Below are 19,681 nucleotides of genomic sequence, written 5' to 3'. Positions count from 1 at the left end.
TAAGGGAAGGCAGGGTCCCGATATTAGGAAGAACATCACCTTGATGCACCATGACAAGGTTGCTGATCCGGATGCCTGCCTGATCTCGATAGATTCAGAAAAAGCATTTGATAGTGTGGAGTGGCGCTATATGATGTCAGTCCGGGGCCGTATGGGTTTTGTGGCCTATTTCTTAAAATGGGTCTTGGTACTGTATAGAGCCCCTAGGGTGAGGGTGCAAGTGAATGGCAGATTGATGGGAACTGTTTTGGCTGTCGAGTAGGACAAGGCAGGTTTTGCCCCCGGCATCGCTGTTGTAGTCGTTTAGTTTATTTGTATAGCGCTACAAGACCAAGGTACAAAATCACTATGGAGCCCCTTACTATAGCTATTCGGACAAATCTTACTGTGACAGGGACCAATTGTGGAGGGGTTGACTTTAAGCTATCCCTCTTTGACAATGACATCTTGGCCTATATGAGTAACGTCTGATCATTTCTGCCAGCCTTGCTGTCCCTCATTTCGAGCTTTGGCTGTTTCTCAGGCCTGTAATAAACATTGATAAATCATGCATTATGCTGATAAGGGATGGCCCTTCTGACCTGGATCCCCTGGTTGGGATCCAGGGAATGTGGGTGGAGAAAAAAAATCATTAAATGCCTGGAGGGAGGGGTGCAAGGGGTCTACCTTACAAGGGACCTGGCTTCCCATGTGCAGGCTAACTTTTTCTCTTGGTAGGGCCGTATGATCTCAGTTTAGATCAACAACCTGCCCCATCTACTGTACCTCTTTACCGCTCTTCAGACTATTCTTCAGGATAGTTTTTTCCTGTGAGCTTAATGGTGCGGTGAGTAGATTTATATGGCCGAATAAAAAAAAAATCAAGGTTCAAAAGAACGACTCTCACTTTACTGAGGGACCAGGGAGGATTTGGTCACCCAGTTTTTTATTTGTATTATCAAGCTGCCCAGTTCCATGTTATACTCGAACACATGAGGGAAGACTTGAGAACATATTGGGCCCAATTAAAGGACCTTTCTGCTCACCCCAGGAAGGTGAGGGACTTTCCATGGGCCCCGTATAATGAGATCCCCAAGCGCTTAGGGAACAGACACATTGGGAGTCCTCTGGAAAAGTGTGGAAAAAAACAGCGCAAAGGGTTCTCTCTCATTCTGGCCTTCCCCGCTGTCCTCAGTCTGGGGGTCCACACTTTACCTTGGCTGCCAGGGATTTCAGCACTCCCAACTGTGGTCGGACGCAGGTCCGGAGAGGGTGGGTCAATTGTTTAAGGATGGTGTATTCCTAGATTTTGAGACATTGAAGGAGATCCTGGGCAAGGAGTTGCTTTCCATTTTCGACTACCTCCGCCTCAATGGTTCATTTATGGATGCAAAATGGTATGAAAATCTGCCTAGAGGCCTAACCCCATTTGAAAGCACCCTAGACTTTTTACCATCCAGAAAGGGTATCCTCTACATACTCTATGAAGTATTGATCATAGCCAACATTTTAGGTAGACAAACATTTAAGAGATACTGAGTGGAGCTTGCGGGGGGGGGGGATTTTCGGAGGAGGATTGGGCAAAGATCTTCAAGGTAACCTTTCATAGGAATCTGTACACCTCCACTTTGGAGGATATTTTCAAGATTTTGCAGGGTTGGCACCGGGATCCCCTGAGGATATCTCATATGTTTCTAGGGTCCTCCCCATTATACCCTAGAGAAGGTGGACAGGTGGGCTCGCTTTCCCATATGTGGTGGCAGTGTCCGAACATTCGTACATTTTGGGTTGAACATTTGAGCAGGCTCAACAAAACAATGGGAGAGCAATTACAGTTAGGCCCTCTTCAGATGCTATCCCTTCAATAGACATGGAGGACTATTGGTTCCCCATAATGTGTGAAGTGATGTTTCAGGCGGGGAGTCTGGGGATTGCCCAGAACTGGAAAAGTGGCAGGGTGCCCACGAGTGGGAGAAGAAGTTGAAGGATATTATGGTCATGGAAAAGCTGACTGCAGTGGTGAATGATCACATTAGTTCCTTCCAGGAAGAATGGGGTCCCTTGATGGCAAGGTGGGAGGATGGAGTGAGTGCGCCATTGGCGGTGACACGTAGGGAGCTTGGTTGTGTGGTATGACATGACGATCATTATGGAAATAATACCTTACTCCTCGTTGGGGCAGTTTCCCCAGGAGGCGTAGTGCTATCATTGATTGAAACACGTTAGGGCAGGAATGAAGATTCACTATCTTAATTCACTGGGCCCCATGCACTATTGGCGATGAGAGAGCTCATTCAAATACTTATTAAGGTTCTACCCCATGACAACCCTAGCGCCCTTGTACCTTCTGATTAAGTTACAAAATGTTTAATACCAGATACCGCCTAATACACTTTAAAACATTGAACAGAGTTCATTTCACCGCGGCCCAACTCAAAAACATGTATGCAACGGCCACAGGGAAATGCCCAAGATGTGGGAGTGATGAGGCGGGTATTCTCCACATGTTGTGGTCCTGTGCAAGGCTGACTGAATACTGGACAGACGTGTGTAAGGAACTGGATGAGATGTCTGAAACCCCCCTAAACTGGGATCCAGGGAAGTGTGTATTGGGAGTGGTCTCTAAAATGAAGCCAACATTGGGTACATTCGTAAACTTGGGTCTGTTGTTAGCCAAGCGAGTGAAATTGATGCGATGGAAGAACAGGGACCCTCTGGTACTGGGAGACTGGATGAAAGATATGTTGTGGGCTAATGATAATGAAGAAATATATTCCAGCCTATTCCCGGGTGACATGCCGCCCTATAGATATGTGGGAGAGGTTCAGACAGTATTTTATGGACAAAAATGGAAATGAGAATGATCAAGGGAACTCTAACAACTGAATATGTTATGCTCCGTCAATGTTTTACAGTGCCAACAATGTAACGTTTATGATGCAATGTAATATTGTAATGTGACAAACTGTGCAAGTTAAATCAAGTTTTTTTTTTAAAAGTTACTAAATGTTAACGGAATCTTTGGTATTGTGTGGGGAGGGGGAGGAGACAAGTGAATATTGATCATTGGGAGTGTTGTAAAAGTGATTGTATAAGTGAATAAATGCAAATAAAAATGTAAAGTTTTTTTAAAGACACAGACGCTCCAAAGGTTGGCCTAGGAGCCATATCGGAGGAGTATGAGGGAACAGAGCACCCAGTATTATATATCAGCTGAAAGCTATTCCCAGTGAAAATAAATATGCAACAATTGAACTAGAGGCTCCAGCCATAAAGTGGGGTGTCAGGTACCTGATATATTATTTAACAGGTAGAAAGATTTGGCTACTTACCGACCACTCACCCCTTACGTGGATGAGCCTCCATAAATACATAACCCCCAGGATTATGCACTGGTTTCTTGATCTCCAACCATACTGCTTTTTTTGTGGAACACTGGAAAGGTAAAGAGCAGGGCAATGTGGACCTTTTGTCACGTTTTCCACTTGGAGGTGAGGAAACCATTGGCCTAAGGGAAAAGGTATGTGATGAATCTGAGGATGTCGCCCCTTCTCCCCTACGGGGAGACCTTTCACATGGGGCCAGGGCAGTGCACCCACAGTACAATAGTGCCCCTGGCGGTGGTGTACTGAGGGAGGATCACATGGCGAGGGAAGCCCCCAATGGGACTAGGGACGACTAGTCTCAGGGAACACAGTACCCCCCCTTTATAAACCCATTCCCTTCTCTATTACCAAATCCTCCCTCCCCCTTTATAAGTAGGGCAAATGTACTCTGTTACAAGGTTAGTCATCTCAATATTGAAAAAGTTAAATTACAAGAGAATACCAAGTATCTGGGAAAAGGCCCACTGCACCCACATCCGCAGCTGGAGGCACAGACAGAGAGGCCACACTTGCTGGCAGGGCGACTGAGGAGTCTCAGGGGCCACCAACCCGGTGTCACCGCATAGCCAAAGGACAACAGACCCCGGAGGGCCCTCCACGCGTAAGCGTCCACACTCCCCGGATAGCTCTTCACGCCACCAGGGGCCACACTCGCTGGATAGCCCCCCACGCCGCCAGCGTCCACAGCCCCAAGGCATCCCTGGCTGCTGCCGGCGTGCACAGTCACCTGAGCCGGATGTTGACACTCCCTCATATGGCTCCCCTGAATACAGCCATGGCCCAGTGCACACATGCTGTTGTGGAGGCTTGAGGAAATGGGGCGCAGACAGCGGAATATGGAGGCAATTTGTCACACGCACTCCGAACACCTTCAGGTCATTAGGGAGAGCACCCTGACACTGTACGCCCAGAAGGTCAGGCACTGGCAGAGGCCATCCGGCAGAGCACGAAGGTGCAATGCCAGCAAAACCTGGGGTCATGCTCTGTCCCTTCCACTTCTACCACACCCACAGAGTGGTCACAGCAGGGCATACTGAGGCATCAGTCACAGCACCTTCTGTGCCCAAAATCACCAGAGGCTGGCGGGGGAGGAAAGAGGCCAAGGGTGTGAAGTACTTTGAGACACTGATTGCCATGTGTGGCCATTCTGGGGAGTTGGTGGTGGGAGGAGGATAGTGTGATGGGGATTTGGAGGAGGGAGGATGGATAGTGTGACAGGAAGTTGGTGGTTGGAGGGGGGATAGTTTGGGCACTTAATTCCATTAAAACCACTGCATTACTCTCATAATGCCCCTCTACTCAAAAGCCAGCACCATGCACAGCCCAGAAGCCAGCAGTCTGGATTTTAACCCACTCCACCCTTCGTCATGCCTGAAGAAAGGAAAATAACTATTTACATAAACAGAAGTATATGCATAAATAATGCAAGCATGCACCCCCAAAAGTCATTACCCTAATCCCCTGCTACTAGAACCTATTGCCCCCATAACTCCAACCATTAAACCTGGCACTTGCATTTCCTCAGTTCACAACTGCACTCACACAAATGTGCATTGTGCAATATACACCTAACAATGTAAAATATCTGCCCTTATCATAGTAAAATCTGCTCCTGCTTTAGAAAAACGGTCATAGCAGGACTTGTTTACTTGTTCGTCAAGCAGGTGAGACCGTACTCCATTCAGTTTATCTGCCACAGACAAAGTCTAAAACGAAATCATTCCTCCATCCTCTCAACCCATCAATATAAAGCAGAGTGCGACATCAATACGTCCATTGCTTGGACCAGATTGCATCTATATCCACAAATGAGGATGAAAGTGCTTCTCATTTCCCCCTGCATTTTGTCCACATTACTGTTCAGAATGAATTACGAACGGTACAATATACACAAGGCGTGTGGTATCATGTCTTCCTCCCTTGCCCATGTGTAGCTTCATTTACACTTCAGGAATCAGCATATATTCCCAAAACCATTCAAGTCACCACACCCAGAATACATTTCAGTATGAGAAACCAGAGGGGACTGATGTAGTTATGTTATCCACTTCCTGCATGCTGAACGAGTACAGATAACATAATGAGATTAAAAGAAGAGGAAGAATTGAGCTGGTAAGGGAAGGAGACAGGAAATGTGACGTAGGATGTAGTTTGGAGAACCGATTGGGACTGTTTTGGGTTGTAGTGATTCATTCAATTTATAGCAGTGAGGGTAGTCTTATAGTTGAATATACTCTGGGTTAAAGCTAGGGGTTGTTTAGTTATGGAACTTGGTGTGGACTAGGAGATGGTCATGAAAACTATTACATTGTGGGAAAGAGGAAGATTTGCAATAATAGGTAGTTGGGTAGAGGCTTCTGGGAGTATGGCTAGGAATGGTTTAAGTTGTGTATATAATAATATTTTGGTGAAATCCATGCTATATTGGATTTCAATCAATGTTATTGTTCTGTGTTTGTGTGTTGTCTTTTGTTATCTTTGTGGAGGGGGAAACGACACGTAATGTGCTACCCCATGGTATGGAAACAGGGTTTCTTTCTGGTCGCGGAGTTCAAAGATTATAGAGACTGGAATTGTGGTACGGACGAATGAATGTCAAGTGGATGATTGGAGGTGACCCAAGTGCATGCATGCTGGTAAAGTTTATTTTTTAATTGTGATGGGCCCGTTTTCAGTGTGCACCTGGAATGTGAAAGGGTTAAATTGTCCGTGAAAGAGAAAGAAGGTGTTGTCTAAACTTTGGCCAGAGAAAATTGATGTGGCCTTCCTGCAGGAAACGCCCTTGGTGGATGGTACTGGGGACCTTCTGACTAATGCAAGATATACGAAAGTATTATTGAATTGTTATTCTTCTAATTCTAGGGGGGTGGGGATTCTGTTGAGAAAAGGTTTTGGCGCAAGTATTGATAAAGTGAGTATGGATAATGAGGGGCGTATCATAGTGGGTGACCTTAAGTACGAGGGTAATTTATTAACAATCGGGTCTACATACGGCCCATGTGTGGGAGGAGGGAACTTCTTTGATTCCCTGAAGGAGATATTACGTGATATGGGAGGTGGAATGGTCATTCTAGAGGGTGATTTCAATTGTGTGATAGATCCTAAAATAGATAGATTCTCGACATGTAATTTTACGGGGCAGAAATCAAGAATTCCAGGAGTTATGATATGATATGATATGATATGGTATTTGTAACGCGCCTATACACAAGTGTTTCAAGGCGCGACGAGGCAGGGAGGGAGGGAAACAAGGGGAAGACAGACAAACGATCCTACTAGGCCAGGTGTCATTCAGATCGCGCAAGTGCAGAGGTAGGGGGAAAAAGGGGAAAGTGCAGGGGGAGGAGGTGGGGGGGAAAGTGCAGTACAAGGTAAGTAGCGTAATAAAATAATAAATAATAAATAATAAATAAAAAGGGCCAGCTGGTGGCAAGTGCGAGGTAAGTGCAGAGCAAGTGCTAGGAAGGGGGCTGTAGGGATACAGTGACAGTCCCACAGTGTAGGGGGAGCCAGGGAGGCAGTGCAAGTGGAGAGTGGCTGGGCCCTGGACAGAGGTCGCTGAGAGTGGCCCAGATGCAGGTTTAGTGCAGAATTCAGAGGGGAGTTAAGCAGGTTTAGCAGGGGAGAGGGAGAGAGAAGGCAGAAGCGAAGAGGAAGGTTTTGAGGTGCTTCCGGAACCGGAGATGGTTCTCCTCAAGTTTCAGGGAGGCAGGAAGGCTGTTCCAGAGGGAGGCCCCTGCTGCGGAGAGAGATCTACCCCCAGCTCGTTGCTTCGAGAAGCGGCTGACCATGAGGGAGTTGGAGACGGATGAGCGAAGGGCTCGTGAAGGAAGATATTTAGGAAGAGAGAGTTGAAGGTATTTAGGCCCCAGGCCCCAGAAGGCCTTGTGGACAATGCAGAGGGTTTTGAACTTAATCCTCGCAGCCACTGGGAGCCAGTGAAGAGATTTCAATCCTGGAGAGATACGGTCCCTGGGCTTGAGGCCAAGGATAAGTCTCGCAGTTCTGTTCTGGATAAGTTGCAGAGGGCGGAGAGTGGAGGCAGGGAGATTAAGATAGAGGCTGTTACAGTAGTCCAGCCTTGAGAGAGTTTATGGAGGTATATGATATGGTTGATGTTTGGAGAAATTTGCATTGGAGGGACAGGGAATTTTCATTTTATTCACCAGTGCATAATTCATATTCTAAGCGCCACTATATATTAATGTTGGATAAATTGGTTGGTACTGGGGCGAGCATAGGGGAACGACATCTTTCAGATCATTCAATGGTACTGACTAGGTTGACCCTAACCCCAGAGAGACGAGGAATTTATAGACTGATGCTGAAATCCTTGTGCTTTAAAGCTTCTGTTAGAGGGGAACTGATGAACTGGACTGCTAGGGTGCGATGAGTAGGAGAAACTAGACTAGAGGAACTTGAAAAAGAACTAAGGGATCTACAACGGAAATATGCATTGACTAAAGATGAGAATGTAAGAGTTAAGATGGTTGGTGTTAAAGAAATCTTGAAGTGTGAATTGGATCCGCAGATTGAGAGGGGAATGTATTACGTGAAACAAAAATATTGGAAAGGAGGAGACTGTGGGGCTAAACTGTTGGCAAATAGACTGAGAAGCTATTCAGAAAGGTTGTATGTTCATAAAATTGTTAATGAGTTGGGAAATATGGTAGTTAAGAAGGACGAAATTGGTGAATGCTTCTGTTCATTCTATGCTGATTTGTATACTGAAGATCTTGCTCCACGGACAGATGAATTGGATAGTTTCTTCGAGAAAATTGATATCCCCTTCATCTCTGAGGAAGGCAGACATTTTATGGAAGCCCCAGTTTCCATCCTGGAGGTTATATCAGCAATTGAGAAACTGACAAATGGGAAATCTCTGGGATTGGATGGTTTAACAGTAGAGTTTTATCAAGAGTATGATGAGGTATTAGCACCGGAACTGTGTAGTTTGTCTAATCGTATTTTAAGGGAAGGGTCTTTGTGCACTTCAGTGAAGGAAGCTATCATCACAGTAATTCCCAAACCATGTAAACATGCAACTAGATGCTGTAATTACTGACCTATTTCCCTGCTCAATGTTGACATAAAAATCTTTACTAAGATCCTAACTATAAGATTGGAAATATATATGGGAGGGTTGATAGAGCGATCTCAGACAGGATTTATGAAACAACAATATGGATACGACAATATTAGAACGCTGTTAGATATACTGAGTTTACCGGATTCAGAGATCAAGGATGTTTTGCTGATTTTTTTAGATGCTGAAAAGGCCTTTGAAAGGGTGAACTGGAGATTTCTGAACTACACACTGTTAAAAACGGGATTTGGGCCTTTGTTTATTAAGGCTATCAAGGCGTTGGCCTATGCAGATGATGTAGTTATTTTGAATAACCCTCAAAAGGGAGGTCATCTTTTGAAAAGTATTTTTGAAGAAGTAGGAATGTTATCAGGTTACCGGATTAATTGGGGAAAAACAGTAGTATTTCCAGTAAGAATTTTCCCGCGATGTGAGCAATTGCTAGGTTGGAACTGTAAATGGGAGAATGTGTGCGTAAAGTACTTAGGTATTCACATTGTTTGGGATGCCAAAAAGGTAGTCGATTATAATGTAGATAGAATCATTGAAGTCCTTCAGAAGGATATTAGGAAATTGGGGCGTATCAATTTAACAATTTGGGCTAAAGTTAATGCATTTAAAATGCTTCTATTACCAAAGTTCTTGTATATTATTCAATCGTTGCCCCTACTCTTCACAAAGAGAGCTCTTGAACTTATAGATAGGCTGTTTCAAGATTTTCTTTGGGGAGTGGGGAAGAGGACCAGAATTCCTCAACACATTATGGTCCGGAGCTTTAAAGATGGAGGTTTTGGGTACCCGATACTAAGGAATTATAGCAACGGCTTTCTGTTGAAAAAGGTGAGCAGTTACTCTAGCGGGGATCGGAACCAGATGCCGTGGTGGGTGCAAATTGAGACGCAGAAGTTTTCACCATATGATATTAAGTGTCTGTATTCTTTTGGGATGCTACCCAGGAAGGTGCTGAGTTTAAAAACAGTTGTTGCCACAAAGGATGCATTGACCTCCTTGATGGTGAGACGCAGGTAAGGATTATTTATATTTAAAGAGGCATCACTTTGGCATAATCCTGGACTGCAGATCAATAATAGAATATTGGATTGGAGGAGTTGGATTAGAATGGGCATCTTAATGATTGGTGACGTTTGGAGTGATGGAGGAGTGGTACCCTTTGAGAATATGGTGGAGAAATTTGGACTACATAACAGGGAGTTAAGGAGATATGGTGAATTGGTAGATTTAATTTCGGAGGAGGCAGATGTTGGATGCACCACTCTTGCAGAAACCGGAGGTCGTTAAATTATTAACTAGTGTGTCACAGAAAGTGTTGTTTTTTTAAACTTATGCAACCAGATGTGAAATGGTTGAATTCATGGGAGAAATTACGGTTGTCATGGTCGGAGGAGTTAGGTAGAAAACTAACGGACAAGGAGTGGGAAAAGGTCTGGAAAGTCCCGGTTAATGCTAAAATAGATTTGCAACTACGCTATATTCATCAGAGAATATTGGGTAGAATCTATTGGACCCCGGTGCAAATGTGTGCTTTGGGGATGATTGATGGTGACTGTTGTTGGGGTTGTGGGAAGGTGAGGGGTAGCTTGCTTCATATGTTGTGGAGCTTTGAAAGGGTGGTGAATTTTTGGAGAGATGTTGTAGATAGGATTGACCAAATCTGGAACATTAGATATCCACGCAATCCCTTATCAGTGATTCTGCAGCTACCGAGAAGTGGTCACAATAATAGCTGGGTAGCATCGTGTTGGATTAACAATGTTTTGCTGGTGGCGACTAAACATATATTAAAAGTTTGGAAGACAAGTAAGAAGCCGACAGTTGAGGAGTAGATTTTAGATGTGCAAGTTCTATCAAGATACGCGAAGACTATGGGCTTCATTACACGGATGGCGGTAAGGGTTTACCGGTACCAGTATTTTACCGGTACCGGTAAATCCTTACCGCCTTACTACGAGGTCCCTTTGCGGGTTGGGGAATTTAACGCCTGCTTTTTGCAGGCGTTAAAAACCAACCCGCAAAGGGACCAGGGAGCTAATTACGGTACCGCAGTTTGCGGCACCGTAATTAGCGCCTTCCCCATTCCCATAGAGCCCTATGGGGCAAAAATGGGAATGGGGAAGGGCAATGGGGGAAGGGGGAATTACCGCCCCACCAACCTTGGAATAAAGTGGTAATTCCCCTTTCCACCAAGGCGGTGCCGGTATTTTACCGGCATGGACCAAGGTGCTAATAGCACCTTGGTCCACCACCATTATAGGCAACACAAGGAAGCATTTTATGATGAACTGTGGGGAACTTTCAATGAGCTTTATGGGTGATCATAGAAAGAAACTGAGAAATGGAGTAGGTTTGCTTTCAAGTCTAATGGGAGTGTTGGGATGGGAGGGGGATTGTATCTGTTATGTACTTTGTTCTGTGGTGTCTTAACTGTTTGTGTGTGTCAGGTCATTGCTCATATTTATGTCTTAGGTTAGGTCTGGGTCATTACGTAGACTGTATGGCTACTGTTCAATGTTTGCTTTGACTCTGTTTTAAACTTCGGTGTTGTTTATATTCCAATGGCCTAAACTGTAATTACTGTTGCATTTGATGTTTTTGTTGAAAATAAGAAATAAAGAGTAAAAAAAAAAAATTAATAGAAAGGGTCTTGCATGGTTGTATCAGCCGTATATCAGACCTCACTAAGGGCAAAGATAGTGGTGACGTGTTAATGAGTGTGCCCTTTTCAGGACCAGTAAGAAAAAAAATGATATGTACAAATGTGATTCTCAAGTACAGTAGGTTATATCTTTCATGAAAGAAAAACGTTGTAAGATTTTTAAATGGTGAATACTACACTAGCAGTGACTCAAAGAGGACAGGGAGGTGTTTTGATGTAGCAATCAGCAGCTTTAGATGTAGCCTCTACTTCTAGATGGTGAACTAACACTGGTGCTTCTGAGGAAAATGTGTATACAGTTATTTTTCCAGTAACAGTATACAAGATGCCACCTTGTTGGAGCAAAAATAACATTGAACTCCATTTTATCAGGAATTTAAAAATCTATTGGCTCTAAACGCTGTATAGATTTAGAGAGATTTGGAGTAATGCAACACCACTCCATAGCTTATAGAAGCAGTAATACTTTTCACACCTTCAATTACGTCTGTTCCTCTTAATGCCAAAAACTATTTGAAAAAACTTTGAGCAAAATATGAGTCACCACCGTCCAAACAGTAATAACAAAATCACACAAAGATCAGTCAGGACTTTCTCCAGGCAAAGACGTGGTGGTGACTGGTACCAGTAAGGAGGTTGTGAAATTGCATCTCTGAATGCTAAAAGGTGTATGGTACTCTACAGAGTTGCTTGTTCTTGAATTGTCAACTCAATGATGAAATACCTTGATGCTAAACCAATGAGGAGAATCCGAGCATGCCATTTGATCTCAGGTGGGTAGCTCATGGAACAATATGTCAGGTTAGTTTGTTGGCTCACTCACTCATTCACTCTAGTATTGTTACTCAGCCTCACAGACCATTAGTCTTTCTACTTGGATGTAGTTTACTGACATGGTATTCTGCTGTCAGGAAGACTTCCAGTGGTGTCTCTATATGGCAGTTGATCTAACAAAATGTATGCATCAATGAAATAGAAATGTTTTGGTACTTTCTCCATTGCCCATTTGTGTAGGTGAATAAACACATCCTGTTGCAGCTGAAAAAAAAAACATTGCATTACATCAATGCAAGGACATTCCTGCCTGACATTGTTTTGTTTATTGATTGAGGTGGTGTCGCACAATTGTGCATGGCGTGTGCCATGTGAAGGTGTCAGAAGAAATTGTCTATAAGTCCCTGGCGGGCCAATCTCCCATCCCTCACGTCATCTCTGGCAATGTGTGCATGTGCCTCTGCCACAGAAACTTCATCCTCATCCAGTGCAAAGGTGGAACTGGGGTGCAGAGTGGCGGAGGAGGGGCAAGGGAGCATGCCTACATGGAGTCCCCGCATGCAGGCAGAGGAGACATGCATGACGGAAGCATTGCATTACTTACACATCAGAACCATGTACACGTCACATGTAGCGGCAATCATGCACAACACATCCCACAAGTGAAACACACAGGTCCTCAACAAACACGCATCAACACTCACTGGACTGGGCATCAAAGTCCAGCATCTCTCCCACTCCTTCGACCAATTCAGGTGGTATGAACTCCGCAACGAGTGCCTCATGCGGAGTGAGCTCTTCCTCCTCTGGTGCAGGCCCACCGCCAGTCACCAGAGTCAAGTTGTAATTAGAGGCACGCTTAGCCTTAGTGCTGCGTTTGATGTCATTCCAACGCTTTTTGCACTCTTGCGCCGTGCGCACCTCATGGCCGAATGAACTGACATGTTCCGCAACATGCTTCCAGTGGGTGTCACGTTGGGCAGCCGTAGTCTGACTATTGGCACCCACTACCATGTCACGGCTGTGGCCCCGCACGTAGTCCACGAGGAAGTCCAGTTCCTGCTTACAGAAAGGCTTCTTCCTCGACGTGCAGGAGGTCGTGGCTGTGTGTGGGGTCCCAGCCTGTGCTGCAGGTGCAACCTTCCTCCTCTTGGCCTGTGGCGCAGACCCTGGCTGGCTAATGCCGCCCTGACCAGTATGGCCAGTGGGTTCGGTGGATTGAGCCAAGGGAGGGGCAGGTGGAGGGATGACCAAAGGCCTGACTTGTGTCAGTGGCAGCTGGGTGCCCACTAATGGACCCTGCGCAGCAACATCAGCTGTGGCAGGGTCATTGACCGCAACGGTCCTGGTTGGCAGACTCACAACCGGGGTGCTGTTGGGTGCATCTGCCCCTGCACTTGCCAACACCCGGCTGTTCGGGGCAGCAGATGACATAACTGTAACGCTCACCTGATTCTCGCAGAGGCGCCGGTCTTGACTGGGCGACTACCGTATCTTCAAAGGTGATGTGTAGCACCCGGTTGGCTCTTTGGGCTGGACCTCTGTGCACTGTATGCCTGACTTCAAGAGTAAGATGTCTGCAGACAGAAAATATGGGATTAATGAACTGGGGTTATTGGGGTGTCCCTATCTCTTTCCTTTTTTGCTCTCCTGTAGACCCCCAAAGGTTAACGCTCTCACCTTAGGTAAGTGAATGCCGAGCTCTCCATCTGCCTCGGGGCAGGGTGCTGTAACCAGTTTCTTCACTGGATCGGTAGCGCAGGCCTCTTGACTTCAGAGGACTGCTGTCCGTCGTTTACTGCACGAACGGTAAGTTTCGAGTAATTCTATTGTCTTTAAAGTCTTTAGTAATGATGTCTCTTGTTTTACAGGTTCCGGCGATGGCGGATGACGGGCTGAAGTGAGTTGAAGATGGAGTCCGTGTGATGAATAGAAGCGCCTGGAAGCACGTAAGTAAGCGCTTGTTGCCTGCTTCACGATGCGCTCTAACTGTCTTTTATTTTGCAGGTACGAGTTCGGAGCGGCTGCAGGGTGCCGGAATACCCACTGGGGTTGATGTGGAAAGGAGTAATGGCATGTGAGTATTAAAGTTCCCCAATGTCTTTAAACATACCTTGTTTTGTCTTTCAGATGCAGGATGCAGCGCCGAAGGCCTCCGGAGCGTGCGAAGAGTTGGTAAGCTTTTGTCTTTCAGATGCCGGGATGCAGTGTGAAGACCTCCGGAGCGCACGAAGAGTAGGTAAGCCTTTGTCTTTCAGATGCCGGAATGCTAACCTGTTCTTTCTTGTCTTTATAGGTGTTGCTGAAGACTGGATTCAGGATGGTAAGCCTTTTTCCTTAGGCCCAGGATCCGATGCAGAAGACACGATGAGCGTTCTGCTGCAGAGGATGCAGAATAACGCAAAGCAAGATTCATCCACCGGGTGTGGTTTAAATAGCCTCCTGTAGTGCTTAGGTGTCTCCTTCCAAAGCCACGCCTAGGTAAGAAAAGAGTTCCTGCTTTCCAGAAGAGTTCCAGTGTTCTGAATCTAGGGAGTGGCTCCTGCCCCACCCAACAGGAAAAGTAGTTCCAAACAGAAGAGGATCAGAGGCTCAGCTGGCAGGCAAGTAAGCAGCATGGTCTGCTGCAGGTAAGTCCACCCAAGCATTATGAGCCCGGCGCTTCCAGCGCTGGGACTGGGCATATTTATGAGCCTGGTGCCACTGGCGCCAGGACTGGGTCCAAAAGGTCCCAATTGGGACTGGTTGGCCCTCGGAACCTGGGTTATGGATCTGCTTCCAAGGGAGTTGGGAGAACCCTGACCTTTTGGAAGCAGAGATCATGACAGTACCCCCCCTCAAGGCCCCTCCCAAACCGGGCTTCTCCGGGGGTTTTGGCTTGTCAGGAAATGTTCGGTGAAATCTTTTGATTAGGCGAGGAGCGTGGACATATTCAGCAGGTTCCCAGGATCTCTCTTGGGGGCCGTAGCCTTTCCAGTCAATTAGGTAAAATAGTTTAGATTTGGAGATCTTGGAGTCCAGAATGCTTTTGACTTCAAACTCGAGTTCTCCATCAACTAGGATGGGTTTTGGAGATTTAGTTAGTCGGGTTTGAGGTTGCACAGGTTTTAATAGAGAGACGTGGAAGACCGGATGTATCTTCATGTGAGGGGGCAAGTCCAACTTGACCGCTACTGGGTTTACTATGGTAGTGATGGAATAGGGACCAAGGTATCTTGGGTTGAATGTGCGTGGCCCTTTTAGAGGTAGATATTTGGTGGATAACCAGACTTGGTCCCCTACTTGATATTGAGGGGCTTCCTTCCGATGTTGATCTGCTCCTTTCTTGTATTGTTCTTTAGCCCTTTGAAGGTGAGAAACAGCTTCCTTAAAGGCTTGGGTGATTGTAGAATGCAGGTAGTCTACTGCTGGTGTTTCAAGATCTTGGAGGGGATCCAACTCCGAGGTTCGAGGGTGACTGCCGTACAAAAGAAAAAACGGTGTTTTCCCAGTTCCCGAATGGACAGAGTTATTGTAGGCATATTCGGCTATCCAAAGGATGTCTTTCCAAGTTTTTTCAGTTTGTTGCAGCATGCAGCGTAAATACTGTTCCAGAGTTTGATTGGTCCTCTCGGTTTGTCCGTCGGTCTGAGGGTGGTGACTGGTCGATAGTCTCACATCAATTTGAGCCGACCGACAGCAACTTCGCCAAAAATGAGAAATAAATTGACTACCTCGATCCGAAATTAGAACCGAAGGAAAACCGTGCAGTCGGACGATGTTTTCGAGAAATTCTCGGGCCAGAGTTGCTGCTGTTGGCAAGCCTTTGAGCGGAATGAAATGCGCCATCTTGGAGAATAAGTCCACGATTACTAGAATCGTATTGTATCCGGAGCATGGAGGTAGATCGGTGATGAAGTCCATAGAAAGCGTATGCCAAGGGCGAGGTGGGATGTCAATAGGGCGTAAGAGGCCTGCTGGTCTTTCCTTTTGACTCTTGTTTTGGGCGCATACTCCACAGGACATTATAAAGTCTCTGATATCTTTTTTCCAAGACGGCCACCAGAAGTAGCGCTTGATCTTTTCTGAGGTCTTGGCCATACCGGGATGACCTTCCAATAAAGAATCGTGATAACAGGAGATTACTTTTTTCTGTAAATCTGTGCTGGGTAGGTATAATCGTTCTTGGAAATACAATAAGTTGTCCTTTACTGCAAAGTCCTTTCCCTGCAGATGCCAATTCTGTATGTCTGCTGGAGTTACAAGTTGCCTGGCTTTATCCTTAACTCCCTCTATGAATTCTGTGGCGATTACACCCAGAATTCTTTGTTCGGGAATGATTGGTACAGGTTTAGGGTTGATCAAGTGTTCTTCCACTCCCATCCGAGAAAGGGCATCAGCTTTACCGTTCTTTGTACCAGGTCGATAGGTAATTATGAAGTCAAACTCGGCAAAGAATAATGCCCAACGGAGTTGTCTAGAGGATTGGGCTTTTGCGGTTTTCAAATATTGCAGGTTTCGGTGATCCGTAATCACAGTAACGGTGTGTCGGGCCCCCAGCAGATAATGCCGCCAAGCCTTAAAGGCAGACTTGATAGCCAGAAGTTCCTTGTCAGTAATCGTGTAATTGATTTCAGGAGGCGAGAATTTGCGGGACCAAAATGCCACGGGATGCAACTGATTGGTTACCGGGTCCTTTTGTGATAGAACTGCCCCCATGGCAAGGCTTGAAGCATCAGTTTCCACGATGTAGGGGAGTTCGGGGCGAGGGTGTTTTAAGATTGGTGCAGAGATAAATTTAGTCTTCAAATCCTGGAAAGCTTGTTCCGCCTCGGTAGACCATTCAAAACGTTTTTTTTTCTTTAACAAGGCAGTGATGGGCTGGACTATTCGAGAGAATTCGGGATAAACCTGCGGTAAAAGTTAGCGAAGCCTAACATGCTTTGCACACCTTTTACGGAGGATGGTGATGGCCATTTGAGAACTGCATCGACCTTCTTTGAATCCATACGTACTCCGCCAGGTGATAATATGAATCCCAAGAATTCAACTTCAGTCACGTTGAAAACACATTTTTCCAACTTAGCGAAAAGTTTGTGTTGACGCAATCTTTCGAGGACCATTTTCACGTGTTTCCGATGTTCAGATTCCGATGAAGAATAAACGAGGATGTCGTCAATGTAAACAACAACACACACATCTATGAGCTCTCTGAGGACATCGTTCATAAAATATTGAAAGGCGGCCGGGGCATTGCAAAGTCTGAAGGGCATGACCTGATATTCAAATAGCCCATACTTGGTGCGGAAGGCAGTCTTCCATTCATCGCCCTCTTTTACTCGTACCAAGTGGTAAGCTCCTCTAAGATCCAGCTTTGTATATATGCATGCTTTTCTGACTTGGTCCAGGAGTTCAGGGATCAAAGGTAACGGATATCTATTCTTAACGGTGATCTGGTTCAGGGAGCGATAATCGATACAAGTTCTAAGGTCTCCTTCCTTTTTTGGAACGAAGAACAAAGCTGAAGAAGCAGGGGACTTGGAAGGACGAATAAACCCATTCGCCAGATATTGATCCAGGTATTGTCGAAGGTGAAGGTTCTCAGGCTCGGTGAGGGCATAAATTCTACTACAAGGAGGAGTAGATCCAGGTATCAGGTCTATCTGGCAGTCATAAGACCTATGAGGAGGTAGAGTGTTAGCCTGATCCTTCCGGAAAACATCTTGGTATTCAAGGTATTCGGGAGGTAACTGGGGAGTCTCTGAAGAAATTGCTGCCAGTGCAACACCAGGTGGAGGGTGACAAGTAGAGACACATTCTGGAAACTGGACCGTTCTTGCTCGCCAATCGATAAGAGGATTGTGTTTCTCTAACCAAGGTATTCCTAGAATAATCTGAAACTGAGGGGCCTTGATCACATCGAACACGATCTTCTCATGGTGTCCATCTTGACTTACTAGCGTCACCTCTTGAGTGGTATGCGTTACTGGCCCGGAGGCTATCTCCGTACCATCCACTGTAGTAATGACGTCCTTTACAGCCTTGGGACAAAGAGTTAGATTCATCCTCAAAACCATTTCATGATCCACATAATTGCCGATGGCACCGCTGTCGACGTAAGCTTCAATTGCATGTAATCGATCCGGATTATCAGGGCTAATGAGGACCATAGGTATCACGAAATGCGAGGTCACGGAACTGGTTTTCACGCTCGGCAAGAGGACCTCTATTCTTGTCGGGCGAGGTCGTTTCCCTGCTCAGAGTTTGTAACTTTGGGAACTGCAGCTCCTACTGCCTTCTTGGCAGGTTTCACCGGACAGTCTCGAAGAAAGTGCCCGGAGTTTCCGCAATATAGGCATAATTGCAACTGTTTTCTCCTTTCCCGCTCCTTTTGTGTTAGAGGACCTTTCAGACCCCCTATTTGCATGGGTTCCCCGGAGTCTACTCCTTTGGAAGGAGTTGGCGGTTTGGAAAATACTCGAGCATCAAACTTGGAACGGTCGGCCTTCCTGTTCTGCAGTCTATGATCTATTTGAACGACCAAGTCTATATAATCCGAACAGTCTTGTGGGGGATTCACTACTTGGGCTAAAACGTCTTTGAGCTCTCCACGTAGACCTCTGTAAAACAGCGTAATTCTTTTGTCCTCAGGCCATTGAGTTTCCACTATTAGTCTATTGAAAGATGCAATATAAGCCAAAAGGTCTTGATTACCCTGTCGCAACGAAAGAAGCTCATTGTCCAAGGCCTGCCCCTGTGAATGTCTTGCGAACAGTTTTTCCATACTAAGCTGAAAGGCTTGAAAATCATGGAGAACCGGATCATCTTGATTAACTAGAGGGATCGACCAGTCTGCCGCATTGCCACTAAGGTACGAAAGTACAAAAGCTACTTTAGCTTGATCAGTTGGAAAGGCTGCTGGCCGGCATAAGAAGTGCAACCGGCACTGATTGATAAATACTGCAAACCTCTTTGGGTCACCAGAAAATCGTTCGGGCGGAGCCAGAGGTACATTCCCAGGTAGGTTGATCTGCACTGGATTCATAGAGGGTGTTGAAGGAAGATTTGCCCCTGATGCGGGTAACGGGGTTTGTCCGGCTTGTGACTGTAGCAATTGTCTAGCAAGACCGTCTGTTCTCTCCTTGGAAATAATTAGTTCCCTTCTTAGAGCATTCGTTTCCTGACGAGCTGCATGCACTTCTGCCCTTAGTTCCCCAAGTAACCGGGCTAGGTGGTCAGTTTCTGAGGTTTCCATAGCGCCTGGGCGAGAGTTTTGCGGTAGGCTTTGCGTTCTGTAACGCTCACCTGATTCTCGCAGAGGCGCCGGTCTTGACTGGGCGACTACCGTATCTTCAAAGGTGATGTGTAGCACCCGGTTGGCTCTTTGGGCTGGACCTCTGTGCACTGTATGCCTGACTTCAAGAGTAAGATGTCTGCAGACAGAAAATATGGGATTAATGAACTGGGGTTATTGGGGTGTCCCTATCTCTTTCCTTTTTTGCTCTCTTGTAGACCCCCAAAGGTTAACGCTCTCACCTTAGGTAAGTGAATGCCGAGCTCTCCATCTGCCTCGGGGCAGGGTGCTGTAACCAGTTTCTTCACTGGATCGGTAGCGCAGGCCTCTTGACTTCAGAGGACTGCTGTCCGTCGTTTACTGCACGAACGGTAAGTTTCGAGTAATTCTATTGTCTTTAAAGTCTTTAGTAATGATGTCTCTTGTTTTGCAGGTTCCGGCGATGGCGGATGACGGGCTGAAGTGAGTTGAAGATGGAGTCCGTGTGATGAATAGAAGCGCCTGGAAGC

This window comes from Ambystoma mexicanum, chromosome 3p, assembly GCF_040938575.1.
Source record: "Ambystoma mexicanum isolate Mex_15411 chromosome 3p, UKY_AmexF1_1, whole genome shotgun sequence".
Taxonomy (NCBI): Eukaryota; Metazoa; Chordata; class Amphibia; order Caudata; family Ambystomatidae; genus Ambystoma; species Ambystoma mexicanum.
This window is presented reverse-complemented; position numbering follows the sequence as displayed.